This window comes from Ptychodera flava, chromosome 4 (genome assembly GCF_041260155.1).
Source record: "Ptychodera flava strain L36383 chromosome 4, AS_Pfla_20210202, whole genome shotgun sequence".
Classification (NCBI taxonomy): domain Eukaryota; kingdom Metazoa; phylum Hemichordata; class Enteropneusta; family Ptychoderidae; genus Ptychodera; species Ptychodera flava.
Window position 1 is genome coordinate 20,784,917 of NC_091931.1, and position 24,865 is coordinate 20,809,781.

At 37.7% G+C, this 24,865-nt stretch overlaps 1 protein-coding gene and 1 long non-coding RNA gene across 4 annotated transcripts in view; one reads left to right on the forward strand and one right to left on the reverse strand.

Annotated features, from left to right (window-relative positions):
- Positions 1-23,368, reverse strand: part of LOC139131151 (ankyrin repeat domain-containing protein 50-like) — a 45,088-nt gene extending 21,720 nt beyond the window's left edge. The window contains exon 1 of one of the 3 annotated variants that reach the window (XM_070697116.1): positions 23,255-23,368. The gene's annotated coding sequence lies outside the window, so the exon portion shown is untranslated. Of the gene's footprint in view, positions 1-3,376; positions 3,547-12,313; positions 12,464-23,254 lie in introns of those variants that run through there. The other 2 variants (XM_070697118.1, XM_070697117.1) reach the window with 2 other exon arrangements.
- LOC139131152 (uncharacterized) lies at positions 1,432-18,856 on the forward strand. The gene is made up of 4 exons (XR_011552060.1): positions 1,432-1,662; positions 8,201-8,348; positions 8,792-8,874; positions 17,547-18,856. It is a non-coding gene; the product is annotated as an uncharacterized lncRNA (long non-coding RNA).
- Positions 23,369-24,865: the final 1,497 nt, after the last annotated feature.

Sequence of the window (24,865 nt, forward strand, 5' to 3'; positions counted from 1 at the left end):
GTACCCCGTAAAACAAGGTTCTTTTACAAGGTAAAGCGAAAAAATCTTGTAGATTATATTGGCAATGTCTACTTAGCATGCGCAATGAACTATGCAAATTGTACGACCTGCTCCGTCACAGAACGGAGATAATGTCTGAGCTCGGAGGGAGGTCAGCGGATACTTATGAATTAATTAGCTTTCATGGCATATCGACTATCGGATTTATTTCTTTCAGATCCCATCTAATAACCTACGTGCCTTGGAGTACTAATCAAAACAATAAAAAATCATGGGTGAAGGCGTCGTCTTCGGCCATTGCCATAAAATATTCATAATGGACCGTCTCGTTTGCATATCGATAATTTAATAATCTTCGCGGGGACAATCTCCAACACGGCGGCGTTGAATAAAATCCCAATTTTGCTAAAACTGTCATGCGTGGGATTTTCTTCTTTCTCCCGCGATTCTAGTCGTTCAAAAACAACGTTAATTTCGTTGATGCAATTTCATGGTAAAAACAAAAGTTCGACGACCTTCGTGGTTCGACTGCTCCTGCATGTCCTGGGCAGAACTCGGCGACGACTTTGCAGAGCTCGGATATAAATTATTTTGGCTGATTATATCACAGACAGTATACTGTCCTAATTGCCGATAATCCCTGATTTACATATTGATGTCCGGATCAACCCTCTGATCTTTCTGAAGACATTGAACAGTAAAGGGGCTCTAATAATGTCGACGGTGCCGTAACAAGTGTTGTCAGTATGAATGAAACACCTTGCTGGGAATCCATATCTGAGAGAAAATGGTTTCAAAAAGATTGCAGAATTTTAGTTTGCAGAGCGTCATTAACACGCACCGAATAAGTATGTCACCCAAACTCAGTATTTGTATGAATGTCGTTAACTCATTATTGCCGGATTATGGAACAAACCCGTACACTTTCCTCAATAGGCGTCTTTTTAGAAGCTTCCATACATGCCCGGAAAATGGGGAATTGAGGGGCATGGTTACGCTCACCACATCAAAGCGGCGGGTCTACTCTCATCAAAGACGCAGGGAATTGTCTTTTCCATTCATACCTTCATCCAGACTTTGTGATAGAATGGCCTAGGTCAGTTGCCCACCATAAGAAGATTACATGACACAGATGGGCCAATACAGTTTCAAAAACCCTTTACATAACGCTGAGACCCCCACGATGGTTTCACGCACAAATGAGGTGCAAACATTCTTAATTAATTAATTACAAGTAACGGTGTATTCCGTATTATTTTTAAAACTACTGACTGTATGTCATGTGAGATTGCATGCATAACAGTGTCATCGTTATTGGCCAGCCCAGTAAAGAAATATCAATGACCGTGTTCTGATTTACATGTAGTTGTCTGATGAATCTGAACTGTAAGTAGATTTGGGGGCGTTATTTGCACAGAAATAATACCGGTATTTGACAAGATGCGGATTTTCTCAGATAAAAATCACAGCATTACATGTAACAGCCTACTTAAAGTTAGTAAACGTCACTCTGCCATATTAACGATGAGCCCATTAGCTTCGCGATTAAAGAGCTCCCCGGTGGATGAACTCATCGGACGTACACATTTATTCCGCGTGCCTTGGTGGAAAGATCGTGCGACAGCCAGAGGAAAGATTCATAACCCCGGGGCAGACTCGATGGTGAGCTCGAAATTAATGTATACAGTAGAATGCAGATTGGTTTTTAGTTCATAACTTCTATAGGGTATCATTTAGCTTCCAATTGTCTGTCATTTTCTTCGATTAACGGAAACGCGGGGGAAAAGATCATTGCGTATTTCTTAACCCTTTGAGTGCTGTAATTTTTCCCACCGAAATTTTAGAACAACATTTTACCAATTTTTATGAATTTTTCTGTAAGATTTTTGGTAATTTTGGACCAAATGGAGAGACATTACATTGGCTACAGTTTTATATCAAAATTTTGGCAAAAATCAGGGAGAAATGGTTCAAAAAGGGGACAAAAATTGACTTTGGCGCTCGAAGGGTTAATATCAGACGTTTCTTTGGCGGGCAAACTGCGGACATCGGCTTTGACAGTTGTGTCACGTTCTACAGTGAGTACCGTTGACAGTTACATGTAAGACCAGCAAGTGTGTTTACATATCGACACGATAACTTCGTTTACGACCTGTTAATTACTTTACGACTAACAATTCTTGTCATCGCGACCGTTCATTTAACGTCGACGTGACAAACACAAAACAGAAAGGTATCTGTGCACACATGACAATGGTCATAGATCGTTTCTCAAGGCAATGCTTTAGCTTATCGACATAGTGCGACAATTTGCGAAACACATCGTCGCATTGACGACAGTAGATGGTGTTTGGCTATGCTGGGGTTTATTCTCGACCCGAGTTCAAGATCAGGTGTTGGGGATTCTCTCAGGGTTGGAGAATAAATTGTCACGATATTGTGCATTTTAAAATATAGATGGAATTTTGACCGAAACTTATTGAGTTTGGCGATGCAAAATACCTGTTACAGCGAGCACACATCGTCCAGACCCCCCCCCCCCCCCCCATATACTATTACTGGATGAGCCAGGGCGATCCCTGGGTCAGGGAAGCAGCCAGAATGTCGCATGACGAACCGAGAGAGCGTCGTGTGTGGTTTGTCGAGTATATGTTGTGTCTGGATGCACATAAGCGAGGACAGTACCGTGCCTTTAAACACTGGAACGCTAGACTGTGATTGATGTTGTCGCCGAGTCATCGAAAGGCATGGCTGAATTTGTAGGTAATGAAAAGCCAAGCAAAGGCTTTCTTGGCAGCCGAACAGATCCAGAGTATTAGCACGGGCGACTATGGAATTCGCTACGGTGTTAATTAGATGGTCGGTACGGTATGCGACGTTGTCACTTTAATGGTCCTGTGTATATTTACTGCAATAACATGAGTTATCGGAGGAATCCATAGGTGCTTGATCCCAATAGGCCTAAGTTGATATCATCGGGTTACTCGACGGCGGAGTACAAAGGTTTTCAAAAGTACAGCCATGAGTGCTCATAAATCACTGACCCCCGGCCGTTACAAAAAAATAACTTCTAAATCAATTAGCAAAAGTGACAGACGGGATAGAGAACTAAAACTCGCCGAACTCTAGTGGCAACCGTCTGCATTTTTACTGTAAAGTTTATGAGCGAAAATGGCGGTCGTCTGGAAAGCGTCCTTCGTTCTAAATCAATGTAGTTGGTAAAATGTCGGGTTCGGTGTACTTCATGTACATGCAATATGCTGCCGTAAACTGCAAGAATTACATCGAATGTCATGTTAGTTCTATGATTAACCCAACAACCCCTGACCCCCCAGTGATTACAGTAGGCCCCTAAATAAAAAAAAAAATCTTTTACCTTAGCTATCACCAAAATGTCATTTCTAGAAAGGTAGATTTCCTGGCGAATACCCGACACAGTTTTTGGCGGTTGTGCTGACATTGGTATACAAATCCGGTGTGTCCTTCGCTGTGTTAGCGAGTGTACCGAGTAAAGGTGTCGGTTGCAGACCCTCAATGCCCATACACAATATGCTATTTACACTAGCAGTGCTGTCCCTGACCGGTCCTTGTTAGGGTCACACGGCGTCTTTTCACAAGGCCCCACGACGTCCATTAAAGGCACTGTCAATCAAGTTGTTAATTGTGGGTCGATATTTTCATTTGACTGACAAATCTGCGCCACGCAATTAGAGTGTGCTTTTATGACAGCGAGACCAAAGCCCGGTCGATGGTGGCGAACGCGACGGTAATAATTTGAGTTGAAGTTCCTTAGGGGGTTGTAGTTCGATTTCTGGCCCAAGTGCGTCAAGGCCGCTATCAAACTTTTAAACATGCAACACCGCTAAAACACACCAAAAGGGTTTTTGATTTAATAAAATGTCGTTGCGGTCCAATTGCGATGCTTAATGGCAACTTAATGTCTAAAGCGATATTCAACTTACAAGATCAGCAAAGCGTTTTTTGGCAAGTGACGATATGGGAGTCTGAGTTGCTATGTGAAAGCTGGCTTGCATGGCAAGGATGTATGTTACCAGCTACTCCGGTAATATATAGCCTTGCTATGCAGAGGTATGCGAGAGTTATCTTGTGACCTTTCTATGGTTTTTACGTCCATTGCTTTTCAAGGCGTAGAGAGAGAGAGAGAGAGAGAGAGAGAGAGAGAGAGTGGCCAACCAGGTTGATATTCTGGATGAACAAAGCCACCTGTTTGTTGAAGGGAGGAATTTGCCTGTACCATTGTGCACCTGGGGTCAACATAAGCAATGACCAATAAGGTAAAAGCTTTTGCGAGGAGCTGCAATTGCTTTATATCAGACTGAACCTTTATCCACGTTCCTGGTAAGAAGTTTTCCTAGTCAATGCCACTTGTTGTCAGGAGCATAGCAATGCCCTCCAAAATATGGGGCCCGACTGTTTGATAAAAGTCCACAGTCTCCCGACAACAGTGGAGGCCATGCACGTTTGTCTGGCAGCCCAGCACCCTCACGGCAGATTAAACACATCACAGCAACACTTAGCAAGGCTGTACATGGAGGCTTGGCAAACACTACATCTCTAGAAGGGCACTGGAAACAAGACAGCAATCAATTTCTCTGATTGGTGACTTTCACAACCTGGTTTCAAGGAGACCAATAGCTGTTTATCTCAACTGACCATTGTTATGGGACACTGCAGAATTTTTATTGGAGCATTTATCATGTTTATTGATGGTCTAAACAAAATAATCTAGTCTGAGTCCAGGTTTTCTGGTCTATCTTTGCAAAACGTGGACCAAATTCATCAAATTATCATTTTATATATAAAATGTTTTGAATCTAAAACTGCCAAAAATACTGTTCACATTTCACCAGAATTGAAATTGAATTTTGGAAAAGGAAGTTTCTTAACTTTTTGATGAAGAAAAAGTAAATCTAACCAAAAAACATGGACAAAGTCTATATATAATAAGCTTAAATATTTCCTGAGAAACGGCTTGACAAAACTCACAAAACCCTGGCTGGTCTTGTAGAAAATCTGCCAATAATTTGGTATGATTGTGTTATCATATCAAAACCCACAGAGACATTTTAGACAAATGGTTGGTTTTAATGCATGAGCTAAACTGTGTCAGCAGCAGAGAAGTTCATCTTGTTGCTATGGTGATGGCAAGTTAGTCCTAAATTGATGGAAGGGCCAAGGGTATCTATCTGAGGGTATCGATAATTGATCTATGGGAGGAGACAGCGCTTCAAAGCAAGAGAATTAATATATCATTTATCTTCAATAGCAATACTGGTTTAAGATAAGAAGTGAAGGGAGATTTAATACAGAAGAGAACATATTTTCTGTCACTCTTGGTACTGAAAGTGAAATGAGACTTTTATCACTTTAACCGAATGAAATATACATGCCTTGCGTTATCTCTGTATCAGGGAGAGTTCCCAGGGTACTGGCTTGCTTGCAAGCATCTGGGGTCACATGTCACTGTAATATCATAGCAACAGACATCTTACTGGGAATGATAAGATTGGATCATATCCACGTGTTTACATAAAGTGGAACCAGACACAGATTGAACGGTGACTTAAATGCCTGACACAGCGATAGAATAGCAATATGAAGTGCTGGTCTTCCGTGAGTTTGGGTACTTGCAAATATTGGTTTCAATATGACATATCATTTTGGTAGACATCTCTAGGCAGAAGGGGAAACAGGAAGTCGGATGAATGGACATTTGAAGAAATACAGTGTCGCCCATTCTCTTATTTGTTCAAAAGTGGCTCTATTCTGTAATAAAAGTTTTGAATTCACTGTGGGAACTGTGTCCCTGAGATATAAAATGAAATCCCAGTGATGAAAATCGCCTCTGCAGACAGGTCATAGGTCACAGGTTACCACACAATCAACCAGAGCTGGAGGAGACAGTCTTTCCTCAATTTTGATCCAGAAATCTTACAAAACAAGGCCTCATCCTGTGTGTGATATTGAACTATTACACAAGACCAAGTTGTCTTTCCCCGTACTCATCCCTTCTTCCTTCCTTCCTTCTATGGCATTGTGAACGGCTACAACAACTTCAGTGGACAGTCTGTGTTTCTCACGCAGATCAGTTTCCTCAGGATGCGTAAAGCTAAAGGGATGTGAAACCTCTTGACTGTGAAGGGGAGGTTTTCCTCCCAGCATGACTTATTTACAACCACCAGACCCAGTCCTGAAATTATGTATATGTACTCCCAATAGTTATCCAAACTTTGCCTGATCAAAAACAATAGTTTTGGCATGAATGCTCGTTCCAGTTTCGTGATCTACACATATGAATGTCTCTGTGAAAATATCCGTGTCAATGTGCGTGTATGAGTAAATTGTGCCATTAATCTTTGAGAATGACTTCTATTAGAGAATTCACGCTGTGTTGCTGATGGGTCAACTGAGGTGAAGTGTTTAAGTGTAACCCAGCTGTCAAACATATGGGATCAACTTGTGCTTTGAGTTAATACCCAGAGTAGAACCGATATTCCAGACCTTGCCCTGGAGAATCGGTGACTAAGTCCATTAACTGTATGCACTGGATGAGTTCAACGACATAGACGTACACAATTCTAAAATCAATACCAACATTGTAGAGATTTTTTTCTACTTTTTCTGATGAGCTGTCAACCAAAGTTTAAGAGGATTTATGAGCCCTTAATTACTACCTCTCTAAAATGCTATGGAGGGCAGTTTATTTCATTACCATTACTAACGACATGCGTACCTAGAGTTTAATGGCTAACTGTCATGGAAACGTGATAAGTCATTATCTTTGTTTAGCGAAAAAAGAGTTCAAATCAGAAGTTAGTGTGAGAAAGCGCAATATTGCAATTACGTCATGTTCAAAGATGACTTTTGTTGTGTTTTACTGAATTCAGGTAATTGTAGACGGCATCATATGAACTGAAATCTGTATGATGGTCCGCCTAGTGTACATGTATATCAAACACTTTTTGACCAAAATGGTAAAATGGTCAGGGAGATATCATCTTGTGAAAATTATGTTAACATTTCTACAGATCATGATGTCTCTTTTATCACTCTGTCTTGACTTATGGTGTTTGAATTCCCGGATATCAGCTAGATTATGCTTTTTTTTAATTATTGACAGCAGTCACAATTCGTGTCATGTCATGAACCAGTTCATCTGATTCACAAAAATTTTGATGAAAATCTTCTCTTCAAGAATGATGTATTCACCCTTAAATTTGATTTAGATTAATTTGAAAAAAAACATTTCACACACCAAAATGTTTTTATGTCAAGTGTTTCCATATAGGTTAATTATGCAAGGTTACAAAATTTTACTGGTCAAAATAGAGTTGATGATTTTCAAGATTCTTTTTCCTGTAGCTATGGTCATATTGGCATGTGTATTTGTATTAAGGAGATTTGGCGATAAATGTCAGGTAACTTTGTGAAAAGAAAATACATATTGACACAAGGGAAGTACGCCTAGCTTCTACCACCACCGGTGGTTGGGAGCAGTGACCACATAAGTGCTGCTAATGACATTTCTCATTTCCTTCCAACATACACAAGCCGGGTTTCCACAAATACGCAAAGACCTATTGATTTGAAAATGATAGACCAACGGCTGTAACAGTGACTGGGTGTACCTTTAATCCCAAAGGTGTGCCTTGGCGGAAAACAGGAGTAGAATGAGACATTAGGAGAATTTAGAGCTGATATAAAAACGGCTGTTGGTAAATGGCCACTTTAATACAATAGAGGTGTGGCCGTGACATAAAAGATGATAGCAGAGACACCGGTGATGAATGATGCAAAAAAACGACCAGGTAAAGGAAGGTCATTCCAGGTCATTTGCAGTGATAAATTTCTGATACCATCCAGCTTTGTTTTGTAACATTAGATTTATCAGACTCCGAGATCTCCGACAAAAGGATTCTACAGATAACCGATTTTTATGGATGCTGTGTCCTGCAGAGTGGAAACAGAGCTTATTTTACTGGCAGAATTTTCACAAAGTTAAATTATTTATTAACACGTGCAAAACAACATTTACCGGTACATCGTTTTTGTTTGCAGCGGACAGTACAACTAGATCCTAACTTTCAACAATATTTTATTCAGTTTTCTTTCCTGTTTATTGATTTATTGACCCACATGTTAATCTAGTCTCTATTGTATGTGCATAAAACTTTATCAGAAAGCTGACAGCCTGCCAGTGGGACTGAACCAGTGTCATTGTCTACAGCGGATATGGTGTCACCCAGCAAGGAGGGTTCAATGACCTGTCAAGATAAAAACCAAGCCATGGCTACAATCAGCAGCAGTGAAGGTTACCCAATTCAATGGTGATCTTTTAGAGTGCAAACTCCATTATTCTCAATAATGTGACCTCAGCAAGGGCGGTTTAATTGCCACCAAAAGAGCAGAATTATGAAAGGAAAATCCAGTCTATTAAAACTCCATACGGGCTGTGTAAACAATCATGAAAGGAGAAAGAGGATACACTTTACATGTGGGATTGAAACATTTTATCAGTAAAATATTTTTTTATTGCAAAAACTCACCTTGTCTATAACAACTTGAGGACCAACAGCAAAAAGAGCCTCTGTTATTTAAATCAAAGTTTAATTCAGAGAGCTACTGATACCTATTGATAAAGGCCCTATAGTCATTTGTCTATAGATATGTTTTCAGTAAAAATCAGGACCAGAATTAGTTGTATAAAATCTTTCATTTCCTGCGCTATGTAAACTCTCATTTTTCATTTGTCTTGCTTGGGTCAATACAGAAGTTAACACATTTGTGATGTCTCAGCCATTAAAGGACCGACGTACCACTATCAACATCATGGAGTTTGCTGAAATTTATTCAGTCAGTTTAAATTTTGCTATCATGATATCATATTTGATAGCCTAAAGACTTAGGGTTAGTCTAGAGTACACATACAGTACCACGAACTGCATGATAGCTTAGGCTACGGTAACTGAAACTTGGCAACGTGTTAAGTATCGGCGGTACCTTCAAAGTTGATGCATTTCCTACAAAAGATATTTTATTGTTACACTGCTCTTATCTGAGGTGTATGAAAATGCATGGAATTTTTACTGTGACAAAAATGTCAAGTATTTGAAAAGATCTCAACCCAGGATCCCAACAAATACTTGAGTGCTTTGACCCCCTCCACCCCATTTCCCTATATACCGGTCCAACTTTGCCATAGAAAACGATAGAGATGGGCCAAACCATGGCGGTGAAGGGGTCACAGCTAACTCTGGCATGCTTGAGTTGCACCTGAAATTCATGTCTCATTGTCTTCTATGGTGCAGGCTCAACATTGTTCCTGCATTTAATCCACACATATGATCTCAATACTCAGCACTAGCTCTTCACCTAGCAACTAATGAGCCAGTTGTATTCATTCGAAGCCAATAATATGTCTTTGAGGAAGAACACTAATGAATGAATAAATAAATATGTAAATAAATAATTTCCCAAAGTGGACACATTAATCTTGAGTGTCTGGTATTTGACAAGATGCTGGGCGAGAGGAACTATAATTATTTAACCCTTTGAGCACCAAAGTCTATTTTTGTCGCCTTTATAAAATAAATGAAAGTCAATTTTTTTCAGAGTTTTGACAAAATTTTGATAAAAAACTTTAGTCAATGAAATTTGATATCCTTTTGGTCCAAAATTATCAAAAAAAATTACAGAAACATAAAAATTGGTAAAATGTTGCACTAAAATTTTGGATGGAAAAAATTACAGCACTCAAAGGGGTAACAGTCTCTGACAATAATTGGAATGTTTGTTGGAGGGGGCATGTATACTGCCGCAAATTTGTTTGAGGAGATGTTCAATGGTAACATTCTTGAAACATTCAGAAATGTTTCTGAATGTCCCATTTCTTTTTTTTTGAAAGCATGTAGGAGGAATTTTTTTCCGATGACTCGCGGCAGTGTTGGACTAGATTCTCTACATGACAAGGATTACATAACAAATGGCACATGCCACTCAAAGCAGTCCCCTCGGGTCACGTCTGAGCTTTGTGGGAAAAAAAACAATTTGAAGAATGAAACAGCTGGATGCATGATAATACATATGTAACATCAGATAATATAAATACACAGTCACACAGTGTCTAAATGGTATTTAAATGCTGCTTTGTTTTGTCAAGTGCTGTCAATTCTGGCCGTCAATTCGTCCCAATGGAAGGAATTCTATGTATGTTGTTGAAGAGCTAAACTTTACCATGTATTCGGACAGCTTGTGTAAAATTAGATTATTAAAGTTGGTGACACCACACGCACACAGTGGAACCTTGGATCAACCTCTGCACTACGTTGAATTGCACAAATATCTCCCTCCATATCTTTAACACATGGGGGATGCATTATCCTGTACTGTTACTTTTAGTTAATGTATGAAGGAAAATTGAAATTTGTCATCACACAGGGTTGAACTTTGAAAGGGGAGCCATATTTCAACATGTTAATGTATTTTTCGCATTCCTTTTTAATATTAACATTTCATAAAACTGGTTGAAAACACAAATTTTAAAGTGAGCTTGAACATTGCATACCTATACTGAGGGTGGAGCCAGTCAAATGCTGGTTATGATTGATAGTTATATTAAAACCAATCATATATAGCCTTATTTGATTGACAATCTTATCACTATCATCAATCAATCTTAATCTTAACTATATCGTATAACAGTGTTCATGATTGGTTGAATAACAAACTTGAACTGGCAAACTCTCCACCATCCAGCAAACAGCACATACAATTGATTAAACTGCAGTCTTTGTATGGTTCAATGAAACAATTAAGTCATAAACACCAAACTGCTACTGGCAAACCAGAGACACAAACCAGTTTCAAACTTGCCCATCAAAGACTTGCCACCAGGAGTGGAAACACACACAAACCGCATTGGAATTTCAAGTACTTAAAATATTCTAAGCCCCGGGCAATTTTTTTTGTCTTTCTTCTTATTAAAAACCCGCTACACCTTTTGTTTTCTCCTGAAGTTCAAGTGTGACTATTCACCAACGGATTAACAAGGGTATTAGGTTTCCACTGCCAATTGTTAGGAAGGAAAACCGGCAAGGCAGTGCACTGCAATATGGCAAAGATATCTTCAAGCTCAGAAAGCCATCGCAAATCTTTGGCATTGAAAAGATTAATGATTGTCCTCTCTCAAGGGAAACACTTCACTGAAGCGATGGGTCTATTTTTAACACCGAGTAAAGTATTACATAAGTGGTCCATTTGTTTGTCTTATTTGATGAATTCAAGAGCGGCTTTGTGTCAATTCGCTGCTAAGCATGGATAATTCCTGTGAATAAAGAATCTAATGCTAGGGTGGGCTACTTGTATTTTACAGAGCGATCATTTAGTCTTTGTTTGATATGATATTTTTATTGTAAAATGAAAAAAAGGCCAGCTTATAGACTATCCTGTGTATAAGCATCTGATCAATGAGAGTGCTGTAAGTGAATAATAACTTTTTGTCTTTTTGATTTCTTTTTCTTTTTTTATTCTCACTTTTTATTAAGAAAACTGTATCATGGAATGAAATCCCATGATTGACACAGATAAAGACAGTTATGAAGCAAATCACGGATAACTATGCTCCCCTGCCAGATTGATTGATAGGGAAAAAGTCATCTGCCATAACCAGATGACTTCATGAATATGATGCTGTTCTGTGTTGCCATGACTACCATCATCAGCATCTGTATCAACATCATCATCATCATCATTAACCGCCATAGATGTTATAATCATCATCCGCATATTTGATGTACGAATAATTATTTAATTTCTGTGGAAATGCTGATGAATTATTTGAGGAAATTTTAACAAGGTACAAAATGAAACCATAGTTGCCATCATTTCAGTCAAAGGATGTGAGCTGTGTCTAAATCTCTGTAGCGGAAATATCACGGCTTAACCCTTTCAAAGTGTTCTAATACCTACATACCTAAGTAGCAGGGATTGCCCCTAATTCATTGGAGACTTAAAATGTCTAAGAGATAGTCAACTTGGGTGTTCAATGGACTCTGTGGGCTTTGACCGATACCTTCCCATTGTACGGCTCAACAATGCCAACAGGCATGGACAGTGTCCATTTAACTCCAAACCATTTTAATGAAGACAGTTAATAGAGACAATTGAGCGAGTGGAACACAAAGAAAGATTAGAAACACACATACAAAAAAGAGGGCCGGCCAACAATGACACACATGGAGGTGTATGAGAAAGAATGGTGAACACTTGCATGCAGAGACTGATTGTAACTTACGTGTCAAATGGATCTCCGGGAGATTTGATGCAAAGCTAGCTGATTACACAGACTCCAATGGCAGTTGTCATTGTGTGCAATTCAGTCATGCTGTACACGCTGAATGCATTGAAAGGTCTTTTTCGACAGAGTGACAGAGATAAATGACCTCGAGGTGAAACCTCACAAACAGGACAGTGTGCCTTGATGTACGCAAATGTATCAGATTATAAGTATGGGACCATAGAGGGCTCCCATCAGTTACAGATTCAGCTTCAGGAAGACCACTGGCGTGAGAATATTATTTTCATGCAAAGACAATTTTATTTTGAGATATAAAAATGTGATATGATTTTGTTAAACTTTCGACTTTTTAAAATATTGTTTGTAGAAGAGCAACTGAGGGAAATTTTGTGATAAAAAAAGTTGTTCTGCAAATGTTCTGAGAGGAAAAATGTATGAAAACTGCCATTTTATCAATAACTTGGCTCTGAGTATATATATGGTTTTATACCACAAGATTTAAATGATAAGATCCACATAAACCACACTCCTGGTGTATACTGTTGGTTTATACGTAGTCATTTTTGATACACGCACAGCAAGAATATTAACTGTATATAAACAGCCCTAATAGGATTATTTGACTGAAATTTTGCAATCATCAGCTCCTCCTCGTGACAAAATTGTATTTTTTGAGGTGGATTCTGTAACCACAAAATTTACTTGATGTGGCCTGTCAAAGTTACCAACAAGTAACCAAAATTTTTGCTTGGTGTGGCCCAGCTGTCAAAGTACTCCAGTGACAAACGAACAAAATTTTTCCCTGCTATGGCCCATAACATGACAAGGATTTCACTTGGTACGGCCTAGCTGTTATCATTTGACAAATCAGATTTGCGGCATACAAAACCCTACAAACAAGGGGTTTCATCAACAACCAAACACTCATGTAACACTCAACAATATGTACAATCAACTCCAAGAGCACACTGCAGGAAGCATTCTTCTATTGACTTAAACAACTTTTAATGACTTTAATGAGTAGTATTTGTCTGTTTGTTTCCTTTCTATGCTGTGATAACTACTAAACTCAATTAAAATGAATATAGCAATAAGTGCATAATGGGCACAGAAGGAAAACATCTGATCATTATCTCTATAAAGGAGCAGACATTTTGTTCAATTAACTGGTGATTTTTTCATTTCTTTTCACTGACAGCTTATTGTATTCAATTTAAGTGTTAGCCACCTTCAGGTATGACAAGCAAATAGTTTGATTCGCCAAAACAGGTATGCATAAATTTTGGCACCAAAACTGGTATGCATGCATGGGTGGCTTGAGTAATGGTGACTATCAATATGTCATGTCTTAATGCTCATGACATCAGAGCTTCAGGGCTTCAGTGTGTACGCCCGGCTTTATATTAATGATCTAATTTTAGTGGGGTGGGGGGGGGGGATGGAGAGGGAGTATGGTTGTGTTTTTCTTGCAAAATGATCCTCTAATTTTCATGTCGTTCTTTTGAAGCCTGTGACATGTTGAAATTTTGACTATGCTTTAGTGTTTATAAAACTGTTGTGAGTTAATTGGCATCAACAATTGAGAAAGTTAAAAAATGTGTGTCCATGATAAGCTGTAAATAAAATGTGGATGACACAATGTAGATTAAGCTTATGATTATATTTGCAATTGCCGATACAACAAACAGTGTAAAACTGCTCTTTTATGTTGTGATTTTTGACAATGTATATAAATACATGCAAGAAAATAATTTGAAGAATTTTCTGCAATCATCAGCCTCCTGTTTCTCTGCACATATACTTGCTTCTAATTTTGAAGAGGTCACAGAATGTTGAAGCACTACAAGATTACATTTTTAAGCCTCATTTCTGTCACAGATATCTAAAAATGCAAATAATTTTTTGCGAGCATTATGTACCTGTACAACGTCCAATCACGTTGCATTAAACTATAAACTGCAGCAAAAGAAAATGAATCTTGGAAAGATGCCAACTCCTCTTTGATGTTGATCTAAATTGGTGTCAGATTTAATGAGTAAAGGGCGCCTTAATAATGGTAAACACATCATTGATTATATCATGACGTCTGATGGTTTATTACATGATATGCAGCTTGGCTGGCAGCCATGTTCTGATATCTTGATATGATATTCATCAATATGAAGTCATAAAATCACTGGCAATCTGAAGCCAATCAGAATTTACTAGCTATAAGGTAATTGCTTCTGACTGAATTGAACTGATTACAGCGACATATAAATGTGCCTCCATCCATGCATATATTTGATCTCACTCCAAAAAATCTGACAGTTCTAAGTTTGTACAGAATTGTGTCGAGATGAATTTCATTTAATAGCTGTAACAGTTTATTGCTTTTTTTATTGTTTGTAAAATTTAATTTCTCATTCTACACCTAAAACCTGTTGAAATGCCTGTTGTTCAACTAACTTGTCAATACTGCCTGAATTTTTGAAATGTCATATTTTGGTCGAGAATAGAACTGACTTGTCAACAATAACGTTAGCAAATTGTATGCATTGCATTGTGTTATCAACGCTATTAAATAGTTTGAATTTTATAAAACCCATTTTACAGAAAAGAAGTAAATGAAATACTTCTCCAGAATGAAATGAATGCAACTTTCAAAAGACGTTACAGCAATAGGTTTCAATCAGTTTGCTTTTGTAAAATCAAAAGAAAGATTTTTCCTGCAACGTATAATGTAGATATTGGTGGCCACTTCAGATTTCAAAAACAGGTACATTTGCGGCAATTTGCTTCAACTTTATCTTTCTATTCCATGTGGTGTGAGTTTGCAAGATTTCTAGTCCTAAAAAAATTAAAGACGAAAAGAAAACTATCGGGTAGCGACAACATTTAGCTTACAGGAGAATTCTGTCAATCCACAGTTGCTCCAATAAATGAAATTGATGAACACTTCAGATGAGTGAAAAGTCTTGCACACAACTTTGTCTCCATGGCAACCGCCCTGCTCAATAGCCCCGCCAGTCTTTAATAAAAGCTAAGTGGTGACTTACAATAGCCCACTTTCGGACCACACACAGCAAGGTGCAAGGCACTGAAGGTTTCACTGCAAATTTTCCATCCATTCATGGTTTGTGAGTCTGAAATACTTTACAAAGAGACAAGAAGGATGAAACTTGAGTGCAATTTGCAAAAAGAAAATCAGCACTGATGATGATATCCGATCCCATAATTTTATTTTGAATGACCCTACATTCAAGGTCATATTATACAGGAATTGCGCAGTCAAAAAACCCATATTAACAATATTAAGATATAAATTTCTTTTAACACAGCATGACGCATGGCAAACATACTGAGTGCATGCTTTCCCAGATGTAAAAGGATGTAAGTTATAAAAATGTCATGTCGGCAGATTAGCAGTAAAACAAAATCAAGTGTCTCTGAATCTACAATAATATATTACTGTTGTGCCAACATCTCTAAAACTGTGATTATATTTTCTAGAATTTTCAAGATAGTCAGTTTGCGTAAACCTTTATTTCTGTCATAGACTAGCCTAAATTAATTTGAGAAAATCAAACAAATATGGCTCTCTGTGAACCAAATTTATGGAGTGTATTAATTTAAATTTCACATTCGCTTCATTCAAGTCCTAGCATTATTTTAAGATATTAATGATTAACACTCAGACAATAAAAACCAACACTTGCTGAAGTCAAAAGAAATTCATTTCACTCAGATGTCTGATATAAATCGGCTATAGTTTTATTTAAGATTGAAAAATTTCGATAGTTCAGAACACAAAGTTGTAGGCATGGGAATGCTTAAAAATATCACCAAACTTTGACAGCAGTCAAAAATACACCATTGGTACTGAATTGTATTTGTTTTCCATAAAAGACAAAAAACCTGAGAAGGAAGAAATTATACCATGCATCACCATAATTTGTGACACTCAAGGGAATTTGGGAGTTGATCAGCTGCAAAACTGTGCTGTCAAATTGTATTTGTCCCAGAGAAATTAAAATCTACAGTTTTGCCAGCTACCTTTGAATGAAGATAATTTATGTTGTCTGACACCTACGACCACAAAAATCTCTGATTGAAACTGGAGGTTAGTAATTGCAATCTTTGACACTCATTTGACAAAGTGATATTACAGGGCCAATATCCTTTGCTGATTCATATTTCATTAATTTCTAGCAATTTACGGTCTGACATTGGAAGCTGATCACATTATTCCTTTCATTTTTCCGGTGTTATCATACCTCGTCTACTGGAGGGATAAATTACATTCTCATCATAAATGTTTGGTGCAACTAAGTGTATGCCTCTAGGTGTGTAAATAGATTCATTTCTGTCAGCATTTGCTGGCAAGAAATCTCACAATGGTGTATATACTTATATACACACTGGTGTATATTATATATTATTGCCTGAATACAGGGGTTTATGTGCCCGAGAGCAGGTGACAATTTGCCCGACACCAGGAGGGCAAATTGTCTCTTGCTGCGAGGGCACATAAACCCATGTATTCAGGCAATAATATTTTTACAACATGCCTCTTCACAGTTAATGCTATATGGCATTTAGATACATAGGGCAATTTCAAACAATTTTACCATTATAGACCAGCATCAAACTGATTTTAACGAACATCAAAATAGCAGTGCGCGCATGGATATTTTACATCTAGCGTTAAGCATCTACTTTGACGTCGAAAAAGTCGAAGGGCTTCACTGGACCGGGTAACCATGGAAACCGGTCAGTACATCGTTCACCGGCCCGCTAACCCCCCCCGATGTTCCTATTCAAATCAGTGCACTGATTTATGCACTCGCGTCGAGGCATGTAATAAACTTATATACACACACACACACATCCCCCAAAAACACGCACACACATATATATTGTATATGTATATGATAACTTGATTGATCTGTTGAACTGTATATACTGTATGTATGCACACACACACGCAGACATACACACACGTATCTATGGTTGAGGTGTCTGTGTTTTTCTATGACACTGATTGCTATTGGCCATGCTACTACAACCATTCACAGACATTAGTATACACATGTAGACACTTGAGGACTGGTTTTAACCTGTGTATGCGTGTATGTGTGTGTGTCCTTGTTGAAAGGAATCATTTCTAGAAGCTGGCTTTTGGACTCTAATAACATGTTACACCATCTTTTTACATTGTTTGATTTACCCTTTTTGTTCATTTTGCTAGGTCACCTGAGCTGATGAAAAATGTGACAGGTAGAAAATTGAGCAAAACCAGCACAAGGTAGAAATCAAAGAGGCCTGAGGGAAGTCCAGCTTCCGGTGTGATATCCTTATGAAGAAGTTAAAAACACATTTCACTATGGAGATTTTAATGCACTATCTGAAGATCAGTTAATTTCAGTGTTATAGATTAACACATTTCAAGTTGGAAACATCATCAGTAACCACGTTACACACAAGTCAATGAAGATGAACTCTCAATGATTGATTGATCTTCCAGAATACACAGTTATGACCTTTGACACAACAATAACGGCACTTATGGTGAACCATAAATCCACTTGACACTTTGTAGCTAGCCAAGTGCATGCATAAAAATGTTATCTTGCCTTTTACAGACAGACAGAATTTTACAAAGCAATTTAGGCAGATTACCATCCAAATTGTTTCTGGTGAACGGTTTTACTGGTTTCACTTTAATTTTCATATCTTTGTTATATTCAAAATTACAAACCAGATTACGTATTTCCTTTCACATGGGAGTAAATTGCTCATCTCCTGTTGTAATATTATCATTTTGGATTATGGTGGTTTCAGTTCACATGGGAGTGCCCAGCAATTAAAGAAAACAACATATCTCATTGTACATTATATTCCATTTTTCATTTCCTGTTGTCTTTATGTGCCAAAACCATTGAGTTTCTTTTGCTTTACATAATTTAACACGTTTCCTTCCTATAGATATCACTTTAATTTATAGCCAAATATGTGTATTTATGCAAAATTCAAGTTATAGAACTCTGAAAAAATCACAGACTCAAAAAATGTAATTGATCTGTTTTGGTTATTCGGTTGTTTTGGAAAGCTGACTGTCCTTGCCTTTGGGAGTTAGAGCGAAGTAATCATGAATATTCATAAAGTGTGACAGTTTTGTCCTTGTCATTGGAAGGTGAGGAGAGGTAGCTCATGAATATTCATGATTAGCAGGTACAGTCTCCTTGATGATGCTGACAGAGGACTTAGAATACAAGACTTGGGGCTTTCTTCAACTGATCTACGTGCAGAATGGGCCAAGGTGAAATCATTACGCGGTCCATTGAAGATACAGGCTATCAATATTCCCAAATAGCTCCGTGATTTGACTTCATTGCATTAACCTTACATTTTAACGCCACACCAATCACTTTCAGCATTTCCTGATCAGCCCACACCTTGATCCGGGTCATTCTGCTGTTTAATTTAATTTTATCCTGAGTTATTGCACAGCTGGTGTGATTAATCTATAACCCATTAAATGTTAGTATATCCCGATGAGATATGTGTGTTCATGATGTAGCTGAGAAGTTTTAGATAAGTTCACCACCGTCTGAGGATGGAGTGAGAAGATCATGGCTAAAATATCTACCAGAAGAATGTGGGAGAAAAAAATCTTCAATCTCTTTTAAGATTGCATCAGTATGACCAACACAAGTTCTTTTTATACGTATGCACCTCATATATAAAAGAGGAAAAATTATTCGTTTTAAACTCAGAGAGTAACTTAATTTGGCTGTTGTATCGATTTTCAAAAGAGCTAGGCCACGGTTACCTGCAACAATCTCCACACTATTACAGTCTGATAAAGTCAAAATTTGGGACTTCAGATTAATAGGGTAGATTTTAGTTTGTAACTGTAAGCAAGCAAGTCAAACAGGCAATGATATTAATTATTCATGTCATTTGGGAATTAATTCAGCTCAATACGTTCATCAATGCAAACAACTGTACATCAGAATATCATTAGCATTTCAATGGCATCAAGAATTCTACACCTTTTAGAAAAGCCTTCTCAAAAGAAGCCAGTGCGCACACCACTCACAGACTGACATGATCCCACGGGGAAATCTTGTACTTGCACAGCAAATTGACTTTTTCAAGTCAAAGAAATTCAAGGACAAGGGGACACCACGCCTACAGGTCACTTGAGTTTGTCTATTCAAGTTTGTTTTCTAAATGCAGTAGTCCATGTAATTCACATGTAATATTTTTTTCATTTCAGTCAATATACAAGTTAATATTTCACTTTAAAAGATACGGCTGAAGAGATGCCTTCCTTTCTTATTCCTGTTTCTCTGGCAGGTTTGCAGTACATGTATCCTGAAAAGAGTTTTTTGACAAAATATAATCTATGAAGGCCATGGATGTCAAACAAAATACAGGAACCTCGTCATTTGTTGCAAGGGTTATCTTTGCATATGGCAGAAAAAGACATTTTTCAAAATAGATTCAGGGCTTTAATAAATTGATTGGAGATGGAACAATCTTACAGACTTTACAGAAGGCCATGAGTCTGTTTGCGGTATATTTCCTTGAGTGAAGTCAAGCCATCATGAAAATGATTATTTGGGAAAGAGTGCCTCATCAACTGGCATGCTAGATTTCCATATGCAATCCTCAAAATTTCACTCGACAGAAATCACAGCTCACGGGATTTTGCTGACATTGTGCTGACCTGTAGCAGGAGCTTTCTGCAGTTGCCATGGCTACTAAAGACTTCAAATGGAGTCAGCAGTTGAAAGCCAAAAAAGCCCTGAAGAGAGAAATTTTCTAAAGTGAATGATCATCCAGTGAGCCACCTGTTTTCTACATGAACTGACTCACCAGTCTGTTGCAGATAATATTGTGGGTCCATGCATGCACAATCTAAGAATTGTCTCCACACCATTCCATATTCTGCTTTGGCAAATTTTAATTTTTCAAAACTACGACAAAAGCAGCAGCAAGTTCTTACAAATTGCATTTTTTTGTCTGAGTGCTTTTATCAATGATTAACTGTTCTCATTATTTTATAGCATGGTGAATATATTTGTTGGAAGAATATTTGGTGTTTGTTCCCAGTCCATGAAATGAACTAGTACATTCAGGGCACTGACTGTCATTGCAGTTGTCACGACATGGGACATTACCGCTTAAAATGGGGACCAGTCTTGTCAGTGTTGCATACGTGGCTGTTGTTGCAGCTTGTAGTCTGAGCCGTAAATATGTCTTTCAGTATTCATTGTTAAACCTAAGCAATCATTCTATGCTTGCTAAATTCTTACTTGCTAAAAGAGTAATCTAAAGACGCAGACAAATATTTATTTTTGCATAATAATGAGAGAACAATGACGTCACTTGTGACCTGCCTGTATATGGTTTGGTTGCTTGGTGACAGAACACCACAGTGAATCCTTTAAATTTATTCTGAATTATACTGTCTGAAAACTATTGTTTGTAAAATTCAAAGCTGAAGACAACAGCATGCAACGTGTCCAGATGTTAAATACAGCAACTGATATCAATCACTTGCAACAGCAATGTTACACCATACTGAATATCTATTTCAAAGATTTAATACGATACTGTAATCTAGCAGCCACTTGACGTTCCTATCAAATTCGACCAATAATATTCTGACACTGCTCTGTGCTTGGCTTTCCTTCATCTCAAAATGTAGATTCTTATCACCAGCAAGCAAGCATTCAAAAATATTATGCAACATAACATAAAATTGGGTAACAGGAAATCGAGTCTGCATGCACAATATTGTGATCAGCATTTTAAAGGGTCACCTGACCTGTGACAATTGGCAGAATTTATGTGTAAGAATGTCAAAATAGACAGCCAGTACTTTTTTGCTGACAGAAATAATGTTAAGCTGATATATGGCAATTGTCCATATTTTACCCCATTTCATGATTTTGAACTCATCTAGATGTCATTCAAAAATGTGTGATGTCATGACTATACATAAACTTTTCAGAATGAAAAAGTGCATTTTTCAATGCCACATTTTCAATTCAATGACATGATTTGTAATAATCCCTTTTTGACGGTTTGCAAAAGGAATTGTAAGCTATCATCAAATCAAACAATATTTGATATAAAAGAATTTGTAATTTGTGGAAGTAATAAGTAAAATTATCTTTTTTTGCCATTATCCATCCAGTTTGAGGGTTTGGTGAAATCATGTCCATAGATTCATGAAATCTACACCACTGAAATACTTTACTACAGGTGCTGCTGTGAATTCTGGGTAAATTCTGATGTTGATAAGTTATCAGTCTGGTTATCAGATGATAAAAAGGAATATGACGGCTATCAGTTCATGTTGCCATGGCGCCTACACACTGCCATGCAGACATTTTCATGTTTTAAGGATGGCCAGGTTTTGTAGCTCAAAGATAGTCCTGTATGGATTTGATTTCATTTCTCACTCTCCTAGTCTTCAACAGGAGTGTTACAATCTACCTGTGCATTTTCAACTTTTACATTTGCTGTAATTTTACTGCGGTGTTGTGATACTGCAAACCGTGAACTAGTTTATTGAGATGCTGACTCACTCTTAATACCATGAAGATGCAAAATCAGACAATTTAACATTCCACGGTTCCTTTAAATGTCAAACCAAACTGAAAACAGTGTAAATATTAATTTGTTCTTTTTCTAAACATGATTGCTCACTTCCCCGCTGCAAGTATGCAAACGCATCATATCGACCTAACAGACTGATTACTATTCCATAGCCGACTCCACCCGCTGCCCTTTTCACAGGTAACTCATCTGTGATTCCTGACCATGCACACACCTAATAGAAATCCCACCTCGACATGCAGAGCCTAGCTGGCTTGTAATTTCAGATACGCAGCTATATGCGCAGGCACAGGGCAGATGAAAGCTCTCTGCGTAATTGCAAAACGCTGTGTTTAGCATGCTCATGAAAGTTTGATAGAGAGGCACGCAACAATGCACTCAGGTGACATTATACCACAGAGGCTACACAAGGACACCGCACATTATGAAATATCAATGTCATGTGCGCATGCAAACTGCCATAATAATTTCAGAAAGTGTTCAAAAATTTTCTCTCACAATTTTATAAGAATTTTGCTGAAAATTTTGTAAGACGATGAATAAACTTGGGCCAGCTGCTTGAGCTGGGTCCAAAATAAAGGGGCCACTTTAATTACCGGCAAAAAAAGGAGCAAATTTTGAGAGCCTCCTGATTGGCAGGAGTACAGACTGTCGACTACTTTGCGTTTATCTGGCCCATTGATCTTGCATGTGAGGAGAAATAAAATAGCTCCAATGGCCTTGGGCATTTCTATTGAATATGAATGACCTTCTTATTTCAGAAACAATGTACTATTTGCTTTCATGACAAGATATATTACCCCCCAAAATTCAAATGACATTACAGTGGCAATTAATTCTGCTCAGTGCAAAAAAAAAGAGAATGTGTACATGCATTAACATTTCATTGACTAGGATGCCGGCCGGCAAGCACTGTGCATTAGTCATCAAACTGGGTGGAAAAGACTTTTAATGCAGAATCTGTGAGATATTCTAAAAATATGAGAAATTGTAATATTTAGCTCGGAATCATTGTCATATTTTGTGGAAGGGAAATGGAAATAAAATGATAAATAACAAAATCAGTATTGCATATTTCAAGTTGCTACTGTTTGACTACTACAGAATATACATGAAACTGTAGCATTTAGACTGCCTGTATGTGTATATCTACCCAACCCGTTACAACATTTCAAACAGTAACACTATTCAGTAACCCATATCTAATCACTGTGACATGTTTTAACAGTGGTGGTCATTCATTCCCAAAAACCTTGAGCCATCATGGTTTCATAACCCTGCAGTGTAAAATAAAATCATAAATGCATAAAAAATGCTTACCTTTGCCAGCATTTGCCATCAAGCTCTCTCAGTATTTCCAGACATGCTGCTAGCTGCCTCTCACCGCCTCCGTGTAGGCTTCATTCCATCAGATTATGCAGACTGATGATGTCATCACCGGAGGTTCTGATTGGCCATTGCTAATAACTTCTGCATGCATAATTAGACCTGGAAATGAGATCTGGGCTGTCCTGAGACACAGACAAGCACGACACAGTGTATTTCTTGTGCAGTCGTATGTGACTCTTAAAAACTAACCCTAAGAGAATTTTTGATCTAATTACCTTGTACAGGTATTGAGCTCGATATCAGGTCATTAAATTCAAAGTAAGCACATAAACTCGGATGGTGTCACTTTTCAATTTCAAAAAATTTCAATACACTGACAATCGTATTTATCTATTTTAAAATTTACAGTGATAATTTGATACGATTGAATCAACTGAATGCAGCATTTGTCTCACCTCTGTATTTCTTCAAGTGTTGCCACCCGAATTGTGAGTTTTTAGCTATGACTACACTGTATATCCTCGTACTGAGCTATACCTGCATGAATAATTATGAAATATCTCTCTGATAGTTTTATGTCCAATTATGTCATTGCAGTCCCTGTTAAATAATGCAAATGATAATTTGGTGTTCCCTGTTCAAAATTTCACTCATTTCAGTGCAGTCCAAACACTGGGTATCATTCTTTTCCTTCCCACAGTCATTTTACAAAATCACTTTTTTACAAGAGGATATCACAGCCATTGTAATATCATAATAGGCATTGCAATGCAGGTGAACTTTTTTGTCTTCTTCAAAATATTCAGAAAACTTTAGGAGAGAAAAACAAGATTTCAAGATTTTGCATAACGATACAAGCATTACGCAGGTTAAGCAAAATGTAGATTTGATGACAGAAACACTAGAAGACAATGTTCTTGTGTATATTGAGTCAAATTGCTGATAACTTTGAAAATTAACACGAATCACAAACATTTTTTTCAGAACGTCCGGTCAGTTGGTATTGCTTCAGTTTGGCAAGTTCATTCTTTTTTATTTGTAAAACTTTATTCCCATTGAGTGACAACCTTGTATAGCAAATGGTGCAGTCTCATTGTTTTCAGTGGGTGGAGTGAACCAACTACATGAACACTAAGGAGTGCAGAAAGGTTTAAGAGAACTTCAAGTGGACCTGGAGATGACAGATGATCATTGTATGTTAATGGTCTAAGAGTGATATGCCGGTATAAGCTGGATATAAAATTTACAAAATGTTCAGTTTTCAAATTTTTTAGTTTGCTTTTTTCAGCATTTGCAAGATGATTTGGTTGTAAAAGATTAAGTGCAAAGCACAATATCTACTGGCTTATACACAGCCAGTAATAAACTGCAGTCATTTTCCAGATAAAACAAAATCAAACTTAATATATCAATCGTAAAGTAGCAGGCTTTTCCATAATTCTCTGATGGTTGTCTGGAGGGTTGAATAACAAAAGTGAAAAAACAACTGGACTTCAATATGATATCATTTTGCCCCCAAGAAAGTTGGAGATTACAGAAAATGTCAGTGCGTGGGCATTACAGGAAATGATGCCAAGTATGGTATGCTAAAACCCTCTGTTC